We start from the raw sequence: 19,209 nt of genomic DNA, 5'->3' as shown, positions 1-19,209 counted from the left end.
GTTCAGTAGGGCATTTAAAACCAGTTGACATCGAGTTGATTCTGAGTCATGGCACCCCAGTGTGTTTCAGAGTAGAACTGTGCTCCATAGGGTTTTCAATGGCTGTGATCTTTCTTCTGAGGCACTCTGGGTAGATTTGAATCATCATAGCTGAGTGCTTAATCACTCGTGCTACCCAGCAACTCCTACTAGGACATTAAAAAAAAAACAAAAAACAACACCCATTGCTGTTGAGTTGATTCTGACTCATAGCGACCCTATAGGGCAGAGTAGAACTGCCCCATAGAGTTTCCAAGGAGCGCCTGGTGGATTTGAACTGCCGACCTTTTGGTTGGCAGCCGTAGCTCTTTAACCACTACGCCATCAGGGTTTCCATTAGGATGACATTAATGAGGACAGTGAAATGTAGAGGCACAAGCTAGCTGAGTATTAATGGATAAATTGTAGGAAAGTGAGGAAGCGGAGTTAAGAAGTACAATCTACATTTTTGAGAAGCTTGGATAACAATGGGGAAGAGGAAATTGGTCCATAGAGGGACATTTGGATTTAAGGTGGTAGGTTAAGATGGAAGAGAGTAGAACATATTTATGGGCATAAGGGTAGGAACCAACAAGAGAAGAGATTTAAAGACAAGGAAGAGAGTAGTAGATGGAACAAGGCCTGAGAGGAGGGGGTAAGGTGGCAGTCACCGGCTTAGGTAGACATTTTGGCATTAAGTGGGAAAAGAAGACTTCACCTGAGGAAAAGCAAAAGAGATGGGCATAGATGTTGATATGTTTGCAGATGAGGAAGTAGAAGTGAAAGGATACAAGAGGCCTCAGTTTCTACTAAAAGAAAAGGATTTTCTTCCTCTTTTCTTCTAGTAGCTGCCATTCCCCACCCCATCTCTGTCTCCCAGAACCTGGCTGCAAAGTGGAAGAAAATATTCCCAGCCTTCCTTTCTGTGGTGCAGTGAATTACTTAATATGGCCTTAGCCATAGCCTTTGTAACTCCCACCAAATGACTGGATGAGAACTATGCAAATAAGGTGCTTGTGGACCACCAAGAGGATTGGATAGCTTGCTAATAATGTAAATAAGATGCATGGCACCCTTATGGGGGTTGTTATTGTTATTATGTGCCATTGAGTCAGTTCCGACTCATAGAGACCCTACACACAACAGAAAGAAACACTACCCCGTCCTGTACCACCCCTACAATCATTACTTTGCTTGAGCCCATTGTTGTAGCCACTGTTTCAATCCATCTCATTGACACTCTTTTTCACTGACTCTCTCCTCTACCAAGCATGATATCCTTCTCCAGGGACTGATCCCTCCTGATAACATGTCCAAAGTATGTGAGACAGAGTCTCACCATTCTTGCTTTTAAGGAGCATTCTGGTTGGACTTCTTCTAACACAAATTTGTTTGTTCTTTTGGCGGTTCATGATATACTCAATATTCTTCTCCAGTACCACAATTCAAAGGCATCAATTCTTCCGTCTTCCTTATTCATTGTCCAGCTTTCTCATGCATATGAGGCTATTGAAAACACCGTGGCCTACGTTAGTCTTCAAGGTGACATCTTTGTATTTCAACACTGTAAAAGGTCTTTTGGAGCTGATTTGCCCAATGCAATGTGTCTTTTGATGCATTGGGAGTGAGGCCATGCAAATAAAGTGTACAGAACCCTAATGAGAAATTGGTCAGTTTTGCCATCCTTCTAGGCTTAAAAGAGCAGGCAATCCCAGAGCAAAGGGGACTTGACTACCATCAAGAAGAAGAGACAGGAGTGAATCATACTCTTTGGACCTGGATCCCTATGCTGAGACCCTCCTTGACCCAGGAGACAGAGAGAGAGCCGTAATGCCAAAGACAGCAAGAGATGGCAAGAAGCGGCAGCAGAGAAATGGCAGCAGCAGAGACAGCCGGCAGAAGACAGTGCAGTGGGCTCGCTGGCCCACGGAGCAAAGTGGTTACAGTGGATGGGCTGACTCCTTGAGTGAGAGAGCTGAGTGCCTTTGGTCAACAGGCTTACTGGTGTAGTGGGGTGCCTCTGGTCACAGCTTCTCCTCAGCCATCCCTGCAAGCTGATCTCTTTCTGGCCCTTGGCTCCTCAGCCTGGCTTCTGTCCTTCTTGGGCAAGTGTTACTAAGTTCTTTTAGCTCTTCCGATAAGTACCCAGAAGCACCCCACTCTATCAGTAAGCCTTGCCCAAAGGCCCTCAGCTCTAGCTCTGTGGGTTAGCAAGTCTAGCTCTACCAAGTGCCCAGAGGCACCCGACTTCACCAGCAAGCCTCCTGCCTAAAGACACTCAGCTCTCTCACTCTGTGGGCCAGGAAGCCCACAGCACCATCTCCTGCCTGTCTCCGACCTCTGCTGCTGTCGTTTCTCTGCTGCCACTGCTTGCTGTTTTTGGTATTACACCTCACTCTGTCTCTCTCTCCCTGTCTCCTTGTTCCAGAAGATTCTCAGCACAGAGATCCTAGGTCCACCCTTGGCTCTTCTTTCTTGGTGGTGGTGAGATTCTCCCTTCCTGCCTCTGGGATGACTCATTTTAAGCCTAGCAAGTTGGCAAAACTGACCAATCCCTTGTTAGCATTCAGTATACCTTATTTGCATGGTTCCACTCCCACAAGGGTGTCATGCATCTTATTTACATTATTAGCAAGCTATCTAATCCCCTTAGTGGGTCACAAATACCTCATTTGCGTAGTCCCACCCAGGCATTTGGTGGGGAGTTACAAAGGCTATGGCTAGAAGGGTCATATTACGTAATTCACTGCAGCACAGATGGGAAGCCATTGAGAGGTTCTGAAATTTGACATGATCACACAAAGACGAATAAGGCATGATCCCTGCCCTCACAGAGTTTACATTCTTGTGGAAAGATATTACAGTGAAACCTGTGATAGCCGGAACTTGGTGGGCTGCCTTGTTTTTCCAGGTCTTGCAAGTTTTCTGCCTTTGACATGGTGTATACCACATTTCTACCATTGCTTTCTATTAGTGGAAAATATTTGAGTATTCCTTCTCTGACAGGTTTCTGCCTTACACACATTCCAGCTTTCACAGGTTTTACTGTATAATGTGGGATTAAGATAAGCACAGAGGACTCCAGGAATGTGAAGAAGAAACATGCATTCCAGCCTGAAGAATCAAGTCTGCTCTCCAGGAGACAAGACTGGGAGACAAAATGAAATGCGAAAATTGAAATTAATTTTTTTTTTTTCTGAATACAGAACACATTCATAAGAAAAAGAACAAAAAGAATTTAAAAGTGTCTTTTCAGCCCTATTCAGGGCTCTAACCAAACAGTAAACCAGTTGCTATTGAGTCGATTCTGACTCACGGCAACCCAACAGGTCTCAGAGTAAAACTGTACTCCGCAGGGTTTTCAGTGGCTGTGATCTTCCAGAAGTAGATCACCAGTCTTTTCTTCCAAGGTGCTTGTGGGTGGATTTGAACCACCAACTTTTCAGTTTATAGCCAAGTGCTTAATTGTTTGTGCCACCTAGGGACTCCATGACCGACCAACCAATAGGTATACCAATTTCTTTAACAAGCTTAATAAATATTGTTAAACAAATGAATGAATCCCCAGCACAATCTCTACAACATGAGGAAATGTCGATGCATATTTGTTGAATTTAACTATTGTTCTCACACTTTGATTGTACTCAGGGATTTTCCTGTCCTTGTCCATCCACTTAATAGGAACAGATGAAACAAACAAACAAACAGTTGCCGTGGGGTTGATTCTGATTCATAATGACCCTACAGGGCAGAGTAGAACCGCCCCATAGGGTTTTCAAAGCTGTAAATCTTTAGGTTTTTTAAAAATTTTTACTTATTTATTTTACTGTACTTTAGATGAAGGTTTACAAAGCAAACTAGCTTCTCATTAAACAATTAATATACATATCGTTTTGTGATATTGATTGCCAACCCCACGACATGTCAACATTCTTCCCTTCTTGAACTTAGGGTCCCCATTACTAGCTTTCCTGTCTTCTCCTGCCTTCTAGTCCTTGCCCCCGGGCTGGTGTGTCCATTTAGCCTCATTTTGTTTTATGGGCCTGTCTAATCTTTGGCTGAAGGGCCAATCTCAGGAATGACTTCATTACTGAGCTAAAAGGGCATTCAGGGGCCATACTCTTGGGGTTTATCCAGTCTGTCAGACCAGTAAGTCTGGTCTTTTTGTGTGTATGTGTGAGTTAGAATTTTGTTCTATATTTTTCTCCACCCCTGTCCAGGACCTTTCATTGTGATCCTTGTCAGAGCAGTCAGTGGTGATAGCTGGGTACAATCCAGTTGTGCTGGACTCAGTCTGGTGGACGCTATGGTAGCTGTGGCCCATTAGTCCTTTGAACAAATCTTTCCCTTGTGTCTTTGGTTTTCTTCATTCTCCCTTGATCCAGTTGGGGTGAGACCAGTGGACTATTTTAGATGGCCACTCACAAGTTTTAAAACTCGGACACACTCATCAAAGTAGAATGTAGAACATTTTCTTTATAAACTATGTTATGCCGGTTGAGCTAGATGTCCCCCAAGACCATGGTCCCCACAGCCCTCAGTCCAGTAATTTGGTCCCTCAGGGAGTTTGGGTGTGTCTATGGAGCTTCCATGAACTTGCCCAAGCCTATAAATCTTTTTTTTTTTAATTGAACTTTAGATGAAGGTTTACAGAACAAACTAGTTTCTCACCAAACAGTACACACACTGTTGTATGACATTGGTTAGCAACCCCATGACATGTCAACACTCTCCCTTCTCAATCCTAGGTTCCCTGTTACCAGCTGTCCTGTTCCCTCCTACCTTCCAGTCCCTGCCCCAGAGCTGGTGCACCCCTTTATTCCTGTTTTATTCCATGGCACTATTCAATCTTTGGCTGAAGGGTGAAGCTTTGGAGTAGCCTCATTGCTGAGCTGAAAGTGTGTCCCGTGGCCATACTCTCAGGGTTTCTCCAGCCTCTGTCAGGCCAGCAAGTCTGGTCTTCCTTTTTGAGTTAGGATTTTGTTCTACATTTCTCTCCAGCTCTGTTGGGGACCCTCTATTGTGATCCCTGTCAGAGCAGTCAGTGGTGGTAGCCAGGCAGCATCTAGTTGTACTGGACTCAGTCTGGTGGAGGCCGTGGTAGATGTGGTCCATTAGTCCTTTGGACTAATCTTTCCCCTATGTCTTTAGTTTTCTTCATTCTTCCTTGTTCCCCGAAGGGATGAGACCAGTGGAGCATCCTAGACGTCTGCTTGCAGGCTATTAAGACTCCAGATGCTATTCACCAAAGTAGAATACAGAACATATTCTTTATCAACTCTGTTATGCCAATTGAAGTAGACCCTGAGACCATGGTCCCCACACCAAGGCTGTAAATCTTTGCCTTAGCAGACTGCCACATTGTTCTCCCACAGAGCAGCTGATGGGTTTAAACCAACGATCTTTTGGTTAACAGCCGAGTGCTTAACTACTGATCCACCAGAGCTCCTGGTGAAATCTGCACACTGCTCCCAAAAAGCACTGTCCATTCATACCTTTGACACTTTGTTCTACACTAAGTAATTCCCTGAAGTGGGTTTTTTTTTTTTTTCCTTCCTACATGGGGCAAAGGCTTATCATAGTAGGTGTTACAACTAGTGTAAGTCCCCAGGGATATTATTGACTCACTGGAGGTAAGACAGACCTATAGTTCTACCTTAATGCTGAGAAGAGAGGCCTTTTGGAAGACAGGGATGAGCACATAATTCGTCATTGTAGCGGGAGAAGAGGAGGTCACAAGATAATGCAGAACTTTGCAATTCATCAACGATCTGTAGATATTTTTACCTACGATTAGAAATTTAAAAAACCTGATCTTCTGCAAAACTTCAGACTCCCGACAGGGAAGACTTACAATGCTAACAAGCAAAATCTTTCTAAGCATGCAAACAAATCTTATAAATCAAACATACTGAGCTTCTAAATGTAGTGAGCAGACAAAGCATAACCAAGTCAGCTAATGAGAACAAATTATTTTACCCGAATGAACACATTTTACCAAAAATGTTTACCCTGCATGCATGCCTTTATTATCTCTCTGTGTATTTGTGCAGTTTCCCAGAGCTACACATTTTTTTTTTCACTCAACCAAGGAAAACTTAAAAACCAGAATCAGGGCTTGGTCTGAGACTCTGGATGGGAACACAAGGCTTCAGCATTAATTCCAGGATCATTCTAGATGAGCCGTAAATTAATAAGACACATTCTTCTTATAGTAAGAAGACTTTTCAATCTCACATTTTTTATTGTTATGTAGTGCATCCTCTGTCCCCATTTTTATTTTGTGAACAGTAACCTTTTCTAACACTTTTACCAAGATGCCTCCTACAGGAATTTTAATTGATGACTTTGAATTGAATTTCTCTTCTTGCCAGAATTTTAATTGACTAACTTAAACTGAAATTCTCTTCTTACCTAAATTGTGATGAAATCTCTTCGTTGCCTGCTTGTAGTCTGCATCCTCTTTGTACCTCTATGTCTTATTAACTGCCGTACTCAGTTATTTATTGACAGAAAGAGCCTAGAACTGTAGAACGTCAAGTCAGAAGGGGAGGTATGAGAAGCATTAGCATGCTCCAGGCTGTACCAGAGTGCTGGAGCCTCGGCGGGCACGGTCTGAGTAGTGGGAAAATCATCACCTAGAGTACTCGGAGCCTGCCAGTCAGTGAGTGAAGCCTGATCATCATATAGCTGGTTAGTGGCTGTCAGGATCAGAACCCAGGCAGTAGGTGTCCAAGCACCTCCGTTCAGCCTAGGGAGGTTGTCTTAGTTATCTAGTGCTACTGTAACAGAAATACCACAAGTGGGTGCCTTTAATGAACAGAAATTAATTTTCTCACAGTTCAGGAGGCTATCCAAATTCAGTGCGCTGGCTCTAGGGGAAGGCCCTTTCTCTGTGGGCCTGGGGGAAGATCCTTGTCTCAGCTTCTGTAGCTGCTCCATCCATCTGTTCCTTGCTGATCCTCACAAGACATCTCCCCCTACCCCACCCCATATGTGCTTTCTGGTCTCTGTGTCTGTGTCGCTCCTTATGACTCAGAAGTGATTAGGTCTGGGGAACACCTTACACTGATGGGGTCTTTTTCACATAAAAAAAGAAAACATTATTCCCAAATGGGATTACATCCACAGGTATAAGGGTTAGGATTCCAACACATTTGTGTTGGGAATACAATTTAATCACTAAGAGAAGGGATCCATCTGAGGGATAAGTCTTCATTTGTTTACTTATTTTTCCTGTTTTTTTGTTTGTTTTTTTTCACTTAATGAGCGGAGACAACAGACAGCAGTGAGCACTTAGCACTGGGGAGCACATGAGAGATCAGTCAACACTCATTAATTGACTGATTAATGCCACCAACCCCCAAATGTCCACAGCCACCCTGATAATAAAGCCCAAGAAGGTATGACTGCCGTGCCCCATCATTTCCCTTCTCTTCTCTTGCCCCTGCCCAGCCCCGAAAGGAGCAGTGCTGAACAACCTTGTTATACAACAGGGCTGTCTGCTTAGTGACCACGGCATGTAGGGGAAGCCAAGGAAATGTGAAAGAAGGGTCATGGTCACAGTGGGCAGAAGTCTGGAGGGAAGTGAGACAGGTGGTTGGCAGGATTGGCATCATGCTCACAACCATGCCCCCTACTTGGGTTTCAGGGGCTGCCCTCCTTTTCTTTCATTTTGGCTCCTGCAGAGAATATCCTTTTGTATTATGTCTCATGTCTTATTTAAAAAGATGGATGAACACACGTGTGTACATACATATACATACTCACATAGATGCTTGCATGTCTATTTAATTATATGCACCATATTAACACCTGACTTGAAACTGAACACTGCAGAATAGAGCCACTCAAATCCAGTGCCCTCAGGGAGCTTGTACTCTTGGAATTACACACTCATTGAGGTAAGGGCCTGTGTCAACCTCACGTGGATGCCTGTCTTAGTGTCTGTGTGCTGCCATAACACAAATACCACAAGTGAGTGTCTTTAAAGAACAGAAATGTATATTCTTCCAGTTCTGGAGGCTAAAAGTCCAAATCAGGATCTCAGCTATGTCGGTTCCTTCTATGCAGCAGCTGTCTTAGTTTCTGGTGTCTCCCAGCAATCATTGGCATTGTTTTGCTTGTAGAAAGGTCCTTATGTGGCATCTGTCTGCCCCCTGTTTGTATATCTCTGTGCCTTTTCTGCTTTTTTAATGACACCACTTAGAAGTGCTTAGGTTTAGGACCCATTCTACTTTGGTATGACCTCGTTAACATAAAAAAGAAAACCCCTATTTCCAAGCAGGATCATATTTACAGGTACAGGGGTTAGGACTACAACACACACATATATATATTTTTTTAATTTTTATTGTGCTTTAAGGGAAAGTTTACAAATCAAGTCGGACTCTCATACAAAAACTTATATACACCTTGCTATATACTCTTAATTGTTCTCGCCTTAATGAGACAGCACACTCCTTCCCTCCTCTTTTTCTTTTCGTGTCCAATTGGCCAGCTTCTGACCCTCTCTATCCTCTCATCTCCCCTTCAGACAGGAGATGCCAACATAGTCTCCTGTGTCTACTTGATCCAAGAAACTCATTCTTTACCAGTATCACTGTGTATCCCATAGTCTAGTCCAATCCCTGTCTGAAGAGTTAGCTTTAGGAATGGTTCCTGTCTTGGGCTAACAGAAGGTTTGGGGACCATGACCTCTGGGGTCATTCTAATCTCAGTCAGATCATTAAGTCTGGTCTTTTTATGAGAATTTGGGGGTCTGCATCCCACTGCTTTCCTGCTCCCTCGGGGGTGCTTTTTTGTGTTCCCTGTCAGGGCAGTCATTGATTATAGCTGGGCACCATCTAGTTCTTCTGGTCTCAGGCTAATGTAGTCTCTGGTTTTTGTAGCTCTTTCTGTCTCTTGGGCTCATAATTACACTGTGTCTTTGATGTTCTTCATTCTCCTTTGCTCCAGGTGGGTTGAGACCAATTGATGCATCTTAGATGGCCACTTGCTGGAGTTTAAGACCCCAGACTCCACTCTCCAAAGTGGGATGCAGAATGTTTTCTTAATGGATTTTATTATGCCAATTGACTTAGATGTCCCTGAAACCATGGTCCCCAAACCCCTACCCCTGCTATGCTGGCCTTCAATGTATACAGTTTATTCAGGAAACTTCTTTGCTTTTGGTTTAGTCCAGTTGTGTTGACCTCTCCTATACTGTGACTAAAACACATATTTTTAGGAGACACAATTCAGTCAATAATAATGCTCTTATCGGACTTTTCTAAGAGCCAAAAGGGCTCCAACCTACTTCATCATTTCTCTACCTCTCATCCACCTTTAAGTCTCTCTAACGAGCCTTCATACTTGTTAGAGATACCACCTCAGCCTGCAGGGGCATTTTCACACCCTACATGCCTGTAGGGTTCTTTTGAAGATCAAAGGAGAAGTTAAATATGAAAATATTTTGGATAATTTGAGTATTTGAGCTAATATTATTGCTTCATACTCCAATGGGTATATGTAATAGAGTTCACTGGCATCCTTGCAGCTGAGAGGAAGCAGAATTCAGTAGTAATCGGCACCTGATGAACCACATGAGAAGTATGAGGGCTGAGCAGCAATCACATTATAAAAACATGAGAAACCATGAGCATCAGATTCCCAGAGTGAATGTGGCTATGTGACTAAAAACTGCTCTGTTTTGCTTTCTTTCCTTTTTTGGTAATATATGAAGGAAACCACATGCAAATTGGTATTTATTCTGTAGGCCCAGGTACCCATTCTCTTCTTATCAGGAAGTTGAAAGTATTGGTTGTCCTAGCAACAGAGGCCTGGTTGCAGAATGAGTGGGAGGTTAAGGTTGTTTACCAGCTTGTTCTGGGGAAGGGTAAAACAGCCACCCACAGCACTAACCAGAGGAAACTGCCTGTTCCCTAAGGTCGCTGTGGGGTTTCCTGTCAGAGCACCTGGTACCCCAGTTCACGACAGGGGCCCTCACCTCAAAGTCTTTCCATAGACGGAGATGAGAGGGTTTGTAAATGACCGACCAACCACCTCCCAGGTCAAATCCAGACTCCTTCTTGTTGAGTCTAGGGAACAGACCGTAGGCAACAACAACACTGGACATTGAGTCAGGAATTTCTGCATTTAAATCCTACCCCTACCACTTGAAAGCTGTGTGGCTTCTTCTCTGCAAAGTGGAGAGAGGCTGTAATGCTCCCTGTTTGTGAGGACCCATCCATTTTAATTTTTTTCCTTTCCTTCCCAGTTCCCTGGGACCCTTCACTACTCCTCTTTTACCCCCAGCTGAATCTCAAAACTTTTCTTACTTTATTTTGGAGAGCAATTTAGTTTTGTTTCATTTTTTATTCTCTAGACCAGTTCCTAGGACCTAACCTTTCAGAACCGACAATCCAAGTGTTTTATTAAAAAAAAAAAAAGTTCTCCAAGAGGAATTCTGCCTCTAGCTTTAAAATATCATGCTTTCTTTTTTTCCCTCAGTGATATATTCGTTTTTTCACTCCATACTTCCCTTGTTTCTCAAAATGCCATATATGAATGAGACAGCCAGTCAGGCCCGTCATGTTCAGCACAGACTTCACTGGTCTCCATTGCACTGCTTCCCTCACAGACCATTATTTATGACCTGAAACTGTGACCTCCGCCCCATATTCCTTTATGCCCTTTTATCAATCAGCTTATTTATGAAGTCTTCCATAACCACAGTGTCATTGTGTCAGCATCACGTCAATACATATTTATCATATATACCTCAGGACAAACATTAGGCACAGTGGAAAAGGGAAAGAGGGGATTACTTTGCAACAAAATTCCAAATAACAATAAACCTCAATGCCCATCACCAATCCACCACCATGCCACTTCTTCCCTGCTAAAAGAATTCCAATTTTTTCAAGTACCAGTAAAAATCTTCTGACTTTAGAAAGGGGAGACCCCTTACCCTGGCCATAAGAAATGAATTGTAATTTACCTATATAAGAATATAGTAATCTCATTCTTCTAAATTTGGTCACATGACCTAATCCTGGCCAATGAGGTATAAGGGGAAGTTTGCTGGATGTAGCTTCTAGGAAAGCTTTTGCTTACTGGGTAAAAAGAGATAAAAACTGGCAGGGCGCCTTTTGTCTCTTTGCCATTTTTTCTTATCTGGAATACAGTGACATGATGCCTGGAAGTACAGCAGCCGTCTTGGGACCATGAGACAAAAGAAAAAGGACAAAGAAACAATCTGTTAAAGTATGGTTTAACAGAAAGATAGCAAGAGTCTAGAATACTAGTGGCAACCTTCAGCAGCTGACCAGTCTTGGTCTAACCAGTTATGTGAAACAAATAAACCTCCATTTGTTTGCGTTTTCTGTTATGCATGCCTAAATGTAGTCCTAACTGATACTTAGTTCTTGCCCTCAGGAAACAGTTAATGGCTCAGTTCACACATCTTAGTATCACTCTTGATTCCAACTCTGGTGCCTCAACAAATGTAGCCCATTCTTTCATCGAAATATGATCTATATTTCAACCACTTCTCACTTTTCCTCCCGTCATTAAAAAAAAAAAAAAAAAAACTGTCATTAGTCTGGTCTAAAGCATCGTTATCTCCCACCCAGAATATTGCAGTATTGTCCTAATGGACCACCTGTGTCTACCCTTTCCCCCCTTCTGCCTATTCTCAACACAACAGCCAGAATGATCTAATTAAAATCTAAGTCAGATAGTATCAGTTCTCTGATCAAAACTCTACAATGTTTTCCCATGCTACTCAGAGGTAGAAGCCAAAGTCTTTAAAATGAGTTATAGGGCACCTATGTGATTTAGCTCCACAGTGGATTCAAATCCTGGCCTTGCCATTTATTATTTATACAATAACCTTTCTGAGTCTCAGATTTTTCCCTTGTAAAAGGACAATAATATTAGCACCTACCTTATAGAGTTGTTGTGAGGATTAAGGGAAGTGATACACTTTCAGTTCCAAAAATTTTTTCTGGGGCTCCAGTGATGCAAGTATATTGGGCCTCCTGATATTGCCCTGAAGATCACTAAGCTTCTGTTCATTTTTTCTTTTCTAGCTTTTTATTCCTCTCTTTTTCTTTGGTTTAGATAGTTTCTATTATTCTGTCTTCAAGTTCACTGATATATTCTTCTGCAGGATTTAATCTGTTTTTCAACCCATCCAGTAAATTTTTCATTTTAAATATTGGGTTTTTCAGCTCTCGAAGCTCCATTTTTTTAAATTTTATGTATTTTGTTGTTGTTAAGAATATACACAACAAAACATAAACCAATTCAACAGTTTCTACATGTATTATTTAGTGACACTGATTACATTCTTCAAGTTGTATAATCATTCTGATTCTCTTTTTCTGAGGTGTTCCTCCCTCAGTAAAATAAATTCACTGCCCCCTACTTTTTTTTGTCTAATCTTTCCGGTTGCTGTTGTCAATATGATCCCATTAGATAGTTCTTAAAAGAGCATAATGCTCAACACAGACACTTTTTACTAGTTAAGCTAAACTATTGTTTGGTTTTAAGAAAACTTTAGGGGATATTTTTGGTCTGAGGTTTAAAAATGATCTCAGTTCAATGGTTTCAGGGGTTCATCCAAACTTCAGGGCTCCAGGAAGTCTGGAGTCTATGAGAATTTCAAATTCTGTTCTGTATTTTCTACCTTTCAGTCAGGATTCTTCTATGGAACGCTTGATCAAAACGTTTAGTAACGGTAGCTGGGCACCATCCAGTTCTTCTGGTTTCATGGCAGAGGATGAAGTTGTTCATGGAAGCAATTATCCATGCATTCCATATCCTTCTTCTATTCCTGACCCTTTTTCTTCCTCTGTTGTTCCATGTGAATAGGGGCCAATTGTGCCTTGGATGGCTGCTTGCAAGCTTTTAAGACCCCAGGCTGTACGCAATGAACTAGGAGGTAGAACAGAAGCACCAAACATGTTATTAAGCCAATTAATTGGGATGTCCCATGAAACTATGACCCTAACCCTCCAAACCAAGAAGCTAAATCCCTTGAGGTTTTTAGTTGTAAACAAGCAGCCCCAACAGCTACTCTTTTTCTTGTCATTGTCGTAAATATATCTATCACACAACTTTTGCCAATTCAACCTTATACAGGTGTACAATTTTTTGTTTTTAATTGTACTTTGGATGAAGGTTTACAGAGTTAACAAGTTTTTCATTAAACGATTAATACACATATTGTTTTGTGACATTGTTTGCCCACCCCACGACATGTCAACTCTCTGCCCTCTCTACCCTGTGTTCCACATTACCAGCCTTTCTGTCCCCTTTTGTCTTCTTGTCCTTGTTCCCGGGCTGCCATACCCATTTTGTTTTATGGGCCTGTCTAATCTTTGGCTGAAGGGTGAACCTCAGGAGTGACTTCATTACTGAGCTAAAAGGAAGCTCCATTTTTCTACAGTTTTTCTTAGTTCATTCATGTTTTCTTTTGCTTTGGACATATTTATAATAGCTGCTTCAAAACCCTTATATGTTAATTTTTGTCATTCTGGATCTGTTTTTATCGACACATTATTCTCCTAGTTATGGGTCACATTTTCCTGTTTCTTTGCATATCCAGTAATTTTTTTATTGGATGTTGAACATGGTGATTGTTATTTATGAAATGTTTAGATGTTGTTGTTATCTGTCTTATCTGTTGTTGTTAGGTGCCATCAAGTCGGTTCCGACTGAGAGTGACCTATGCATAGCAGAACGACACACTGCCCAGTCCTGAGCCATCCTTACAATTGTTGCTACGCTTGAGCTCATTGTTGCAGTCACTGTGTCAATCCACCTCGTTGAGGGTCTTCCTCTTTTCCGCTGACCTTGTACTCTGCCAAGCGTGATGTCTTTCTCCAGGGACTGATCCCTCCTTACAACATGTCCAAAGTATGTAAGACGCAGTCTTGCCATCCTTGCCTCTAAGGAGCATTCTGGTTGTACTTCTTCTAAGACAGATTTGTTTGTTCTTTTGGCAGTATATTCAACATTCTTCACCAACACCACAATTCAAAGGCTTCAATTCTCCTTCGGTCTTTCTTATTCATTGTCCAGCTTTCACATGCATACGATGTGATTGAAAATACCATGGTTTGGGTCAGGTGCACCTTAGTCTTTAAGGTGACATCTTTGCTTTTCAAAACTTTAAAGAGGTCCTTTGCAGCAGATTTACCCAATACAATGCGTCTTTTGATTTCTTGACTGCTACTACCATGGCTGTTGATTGTGGGTCTAAGTAAAATGAAATCCTTGACAACTTCAATCTTTTCTCCATTTATCATGATGTTTGTCTGTCAGTTTCTTGTACTGTGGGGGCTTGCGTGTTGCTGTGAAGCTGGAAGCTATGCCAATGGTATTCAGATGCCAGCAGGGTCACCCATGGAGGACAGGTTTCAGCTGAGCTTCCAGACAAAGACAGACTAGGAAGAAGGACCCGACAGTCTACTTCTGAAAAGCATTAGCCAGTGAAAACCTTATGAATAGCGGCGGAACATTGTCTGATATAGTGCTGGAAGATGAGCCCCCCAGTTTGGAAGGCACTCAAAAGATGACTGGGGAAGTGCTGCCTCCTCAAAGTAGAGTCGACCTTAATGATATGGATGGAGTAAAGCTTTTGGGACCTTCATTTGCTGATGTGGCACAACTCAAAATGAGAAGAAACAGCTGCAAGCATCCATTAATAATCGGAACCTGCAATGTATGAAGTATGAATCTAGGAAAATTGGAAATCATCAAAAATGAAATGGAACGCATAAACATCGATATCCTAGGCATTAGTGAGCTGAAATAGACTGGTATTGGCCATTTTGAATTGGACAATCATACAGTCTACTATGCTGGGAATGACAACTTGAAGAGGAATGGTGCTGCATTCATCGTCAAAAAGAATGTTTCAAGATGTATCCGGAAGTATAACGCTGTCAGTGATAGGAAAATATCCATACGCCTACAAGGAAGACCAGTTAATACGACCATTATTCAAATTTATGCACCAACCACTAGAGCCAAAGATGTAGAAATAGAAGATTTTTATCAGCTGCTGCAGTCTGAAATTGATCGAACATGCAATCAAGATGCATTGATAATTACTGGCAATTGGAATGCGAAAGTTGGAAACAAAGAAGAAGGATCAGTAGTTGGAAAATATGGCCTTGGTGATAGAAACAATGCCGGAGGTTGAATGATATTGAATGATAGAATTTTGCAAGACCAACGACTTCTTCATTGCAGATACCTTCTTTCACCAACATAAATGGCCACTGTACACATGGACCTCACCAGATGGAGCACACAGAAATCAAATTGACTACATCTGTGGAAAGAGACGATGGAAAAGCTCCATATCATCAGTCAGAACAAGGCCAGGGACAGACTGCGGAACAGACCATCAATTGCTCATATTTAAGTTCAAGTTGAAACTGAAGAGAATCAGAGCAAGTCCACGAGAGCCAAAATAGGACCTTGAGTATATTCCACCTGAATTTAGAGACCATCTGAAGAACAGATTTGACCCACTGAACACTGGAGACCGAAGACCAGTCGAGTTGTGGAATGACGTCAGGACATCATACATGAAGAAAGCAAAAGGTCATTGAAAAGACAGGAAAGAAAGAAAAGACGAAGATGAATGTCAGAGGAGACTCTGAAACTTGCTATCAAACGTCAAGCAGCTAAAGCAAAAGGAAGAATTGATGACGTAAAAGAACTGTCTTATCTAGTGCTGCTATAATAGAAATACCACAAGCGGATGACTTTAACAAACAGAAGTTTATTCTCTCACAGTCTAGAAGGCTAGAAGCCTGAATTCAGGGTGCCTACTCCAGGGGAAGTCTGTCTCTGTCTGTGGACTCTTTAGAAAGGTCCTTGTCATCAATCTTTGCCTCGTCTAGGAGCTTTGCAGAACAGGGAACTGGAGTCCAAAGGACATGTTCCCTCCTGGCACTTCTTTCTTGGTGGCAAGAGGTTCCTTGTCTCTCTGCTCACTTCTCTCTCTTTTTATCTCTCGTAAGATAAAAGATGATACAGGCCACACCCCAGGGAAACTCCCCTTACATCTGATCAGGACTGTGACCTGAGTAAGGGTGTTGCATCCCACCCTAATCCTCTTTAACATAACCTAATCTTACCTCATTAACACAGGCAGAGATGAGGATTTACAACACACAGGAAAATTACATCAGGTCACAAAATGGAGGATAAACAAACAATACTGGAAATCATAGCCTAGCTAAGTTGACACACATTTTGGGGGGACACAATTCAATCCATAACGTTGTCCTTTAAAGAGTGATAAAGTTTTTCCTAGCAGGCAGTTAATATACTTGCAGATCAACAGATCAACTTGAGCATTTGTGTGTGTGTGTGTGTGCGTGTGTGTGTGCTTTAGGTGAAAATTTATAGTGCAAATTAGTTTTTAACGTCAGCATTTTGAAGCCAGTGTTTGAGCTTTGTTAGGCAGGTCTAGAGTTCTCTTTACTCTAGGGGTGTTGTAAGAGTAAATTCCGTCTCATGGTGACGCCATGTGTGTCGCAGTAGTCTTGTGCTCCATAGAGTTTTCAATGGCAGACTTTTTGAACTAGTCACCAGGCTTTCCTCTAAGGTGACTCTGGGTGGACCTGAACCTCCAAACTTTCAGTTAGCAGTCAAGTGTGTCAATTGTTTGTATGACCCAGGGACTTCTCTACTAAGGTTTAATCCTCCTGAGGTCCTGCTTAAATTTCTTAGTTTCTCAACCAGGACTTTCCCCTCCGACTGGTCTTAAACTGAATATCTCCCAGCGCTGTGAAAGCTCTAGTGGTTGTTCAGCTTTCAGATCTCTCATGGTGCTTTATTCTTTGGTAATTGTTCTCGGCAAAGGATAATTATATCCTCTGGGTAAAGAATCTCACTCTATATAGGCACAAATTAGTATTTAGTCGAAGACTCAAGTAAACCCCTGCATATTTCGGAAGCTGTTGTTCTGCATTGTTCTTTCATCTGGTATTCTGTTGCACAATTTCTATACACCTCAGCTTCTTCAAACTCTAATCGTGTCTCCTTAGCTCAGTGAGATTCATGCTTTCGGATCCCCCTCTTCATGCAGAAGTTTGGAAACTCTTCCCAGGCAGAAATATGGGGTAGCAGTAGGGTCTATTTCATTTGCTTTTCTTCTTTCAGGGATCACTGTCCTGCACTGCATGTTACCTTATGTCCAAAACCAATTTTTTTTTTCATATATTTAATCTAGTTTTGTAGTTTATGGTGTGAGACTTCTGGTTGAACCTGGTACCGGTTACTCTGTCATGACTGAGAGTAGCCACAAACACTAAATGTGTAATGCATTTCAGCCTCCATGCTAGTTACTACGAAGCCAAAATAAGTTAGAGTACATTAGCATGTGGTAGAGGAATTGAAACTCAGAGTAAGGAAATAATTTGACCAAGACAAAGCTGTCTTTAGAGCTAGGAGGAGAATCCAGGTGTTTTGCCTTCTCAAGCTGTTCTTTCACTTTCAAGCCACATCTTCCCTCCCCCAATTTAACTCCTCTGAGCAATTCCTTTCCCCAGTTATCTACTCCTCTTCAGTTCCAGCCTTCTAGCACTTGGGACTCTGATCTCTTCAGCCAACTTCTTTCTGATACCTCCATTTGCTCCATTCAGACTAGCTGGAAAGGGTCTTTCAGACCCAAATACACCAGACATTTAAGAGGGAATGAGACCCCCTCTGGAAGAAAGATGTAGCAGTCTGCTTCCATAAAGATTTATAGCCTTGGAAACCCTACAGGGTCGCTATGAGTCAGAATCAACGTGACGGCAGTGGTTTTGGTTTTGAAGACCCACTCACCCTGTCAGGAGCCAGTGAGATGGGCTTTCTGATTCTCTCCACTCTGACATCTGCTTTAGATTGGTCCCAATGGTCCTTCCACAGCATGCAATAAGATGGGCCCATGTCTGTGAAAGTGTGTCGTGAACAGCAGCACCTAAGCAAATGGGATTCATAAAAACATAGAGCACTAAGCATCTGCCTCTGTGTGCTTCTGTTAAAGGAGAATAATAATAGCATCTACCTTATAGAGTTGTTGTGAGGATTAAATGCAGTGATAAGCTGTGTTAGGGGCTGAGGATCACCAATAAAAGGTCTTTCTTCTCTCAAGGAGCACTCGTTCTAGGGACCTGCTGCCCAGCTGCATGGGTGAAATTAGTAGACAGCCTTCTGCTGCCAGTTTTTCTGAGTCTGCCACAGATGCAGAAGTCCTTGGGTGATACAAACAGTTAAGTGCTCAGCTACTAATGGAAAGGTTGGCAGTTTGAATCCACCCAGAGGCATCTTGGAAGAAAGAGCTAGCCATCTGCTTGTGAAAGATCATAGCCACTGAAAACCCTACAGAGCTGCAGTGCAGTGAATTACTTAATATGGCCTTTCTAACCATAGTCTTTGTTACTCCCACACAATGATTGGGTGGAATTATGCAGATAAGTTGCTTGTGGTCCACCAAGTGGATTGGACTGCTTGCTAATAATGCAAATAAGGTGCATAGAACTGTGAGGGGTGGAACCATACAAATAAGGCATATGTAACTCCAGCAATGGGTTGGTCAGTTTTGTTGTCCCTCTAGGCTTAAAATGAACCATCCCAGAGGTGGAAGGGGACCTCCACCACCACCAAGAAGAAGAAATGAGAGTGGAGTGAGTCCTTTGGACCTGGGACTGAGATCCTCCTGGACCCAGGAGACAGAGAGATAGAAAACTGTAACACTGGAGAGAGCACAAGACAGCAAGAAGCAGCAGCAGAGAAATGGTGGCAGCAGAGGGAGCAGAACCAGGAGACTGATAGGAGACAACATGGTGGGCTTCCCAGCTCATGGAGTGAGAGAGCTGAGTGCCTTCGGGCAGGAGGCTTGTGGAGGAGTGGGATGCCTCAGGGCACTTATTGGTGGAGTTAAAGAGCTTTGTAACACTTGTCTGAGCAGGACAGAGGCTGGGCCAGAGAGAGAGGCCCCCCTGCAGGCATGGCTGAAAAGAGGCTGTCCTGATCAAAGAACTGTATCCTGAATGCTCCCTAATCCTGAATTGTAACCTGTTACTTCCTTAATAAACACCATAATGGTGAGTATTGTTTGTGAGTTTTATGTGGCCACTGCAATGAATTATCGAACACAGCAGTGAAGTAGAGAGTACTGTGAGAGGGACGGCTGGT

The sequence above is a fragment of the Loxodonta africana genome, chromosome 3, assembly GCF_030014295.1.
Source record: "Loxodonta africana isolate mLoxAfr1 chromosome 3, mLoxAfr1.hap2, whole genome shotgun sequence".
In the NCBI taxonomy this organism is placed as follows: domain Eukaryota; kingdom Metazoa; phylum Chordata; class Mammalia; order Proboscidea; family Elephantidae; genus Loxodonta; species Loxodonta africana.
Note: the sequence above shows the minus strand (reverse complement) of the source record.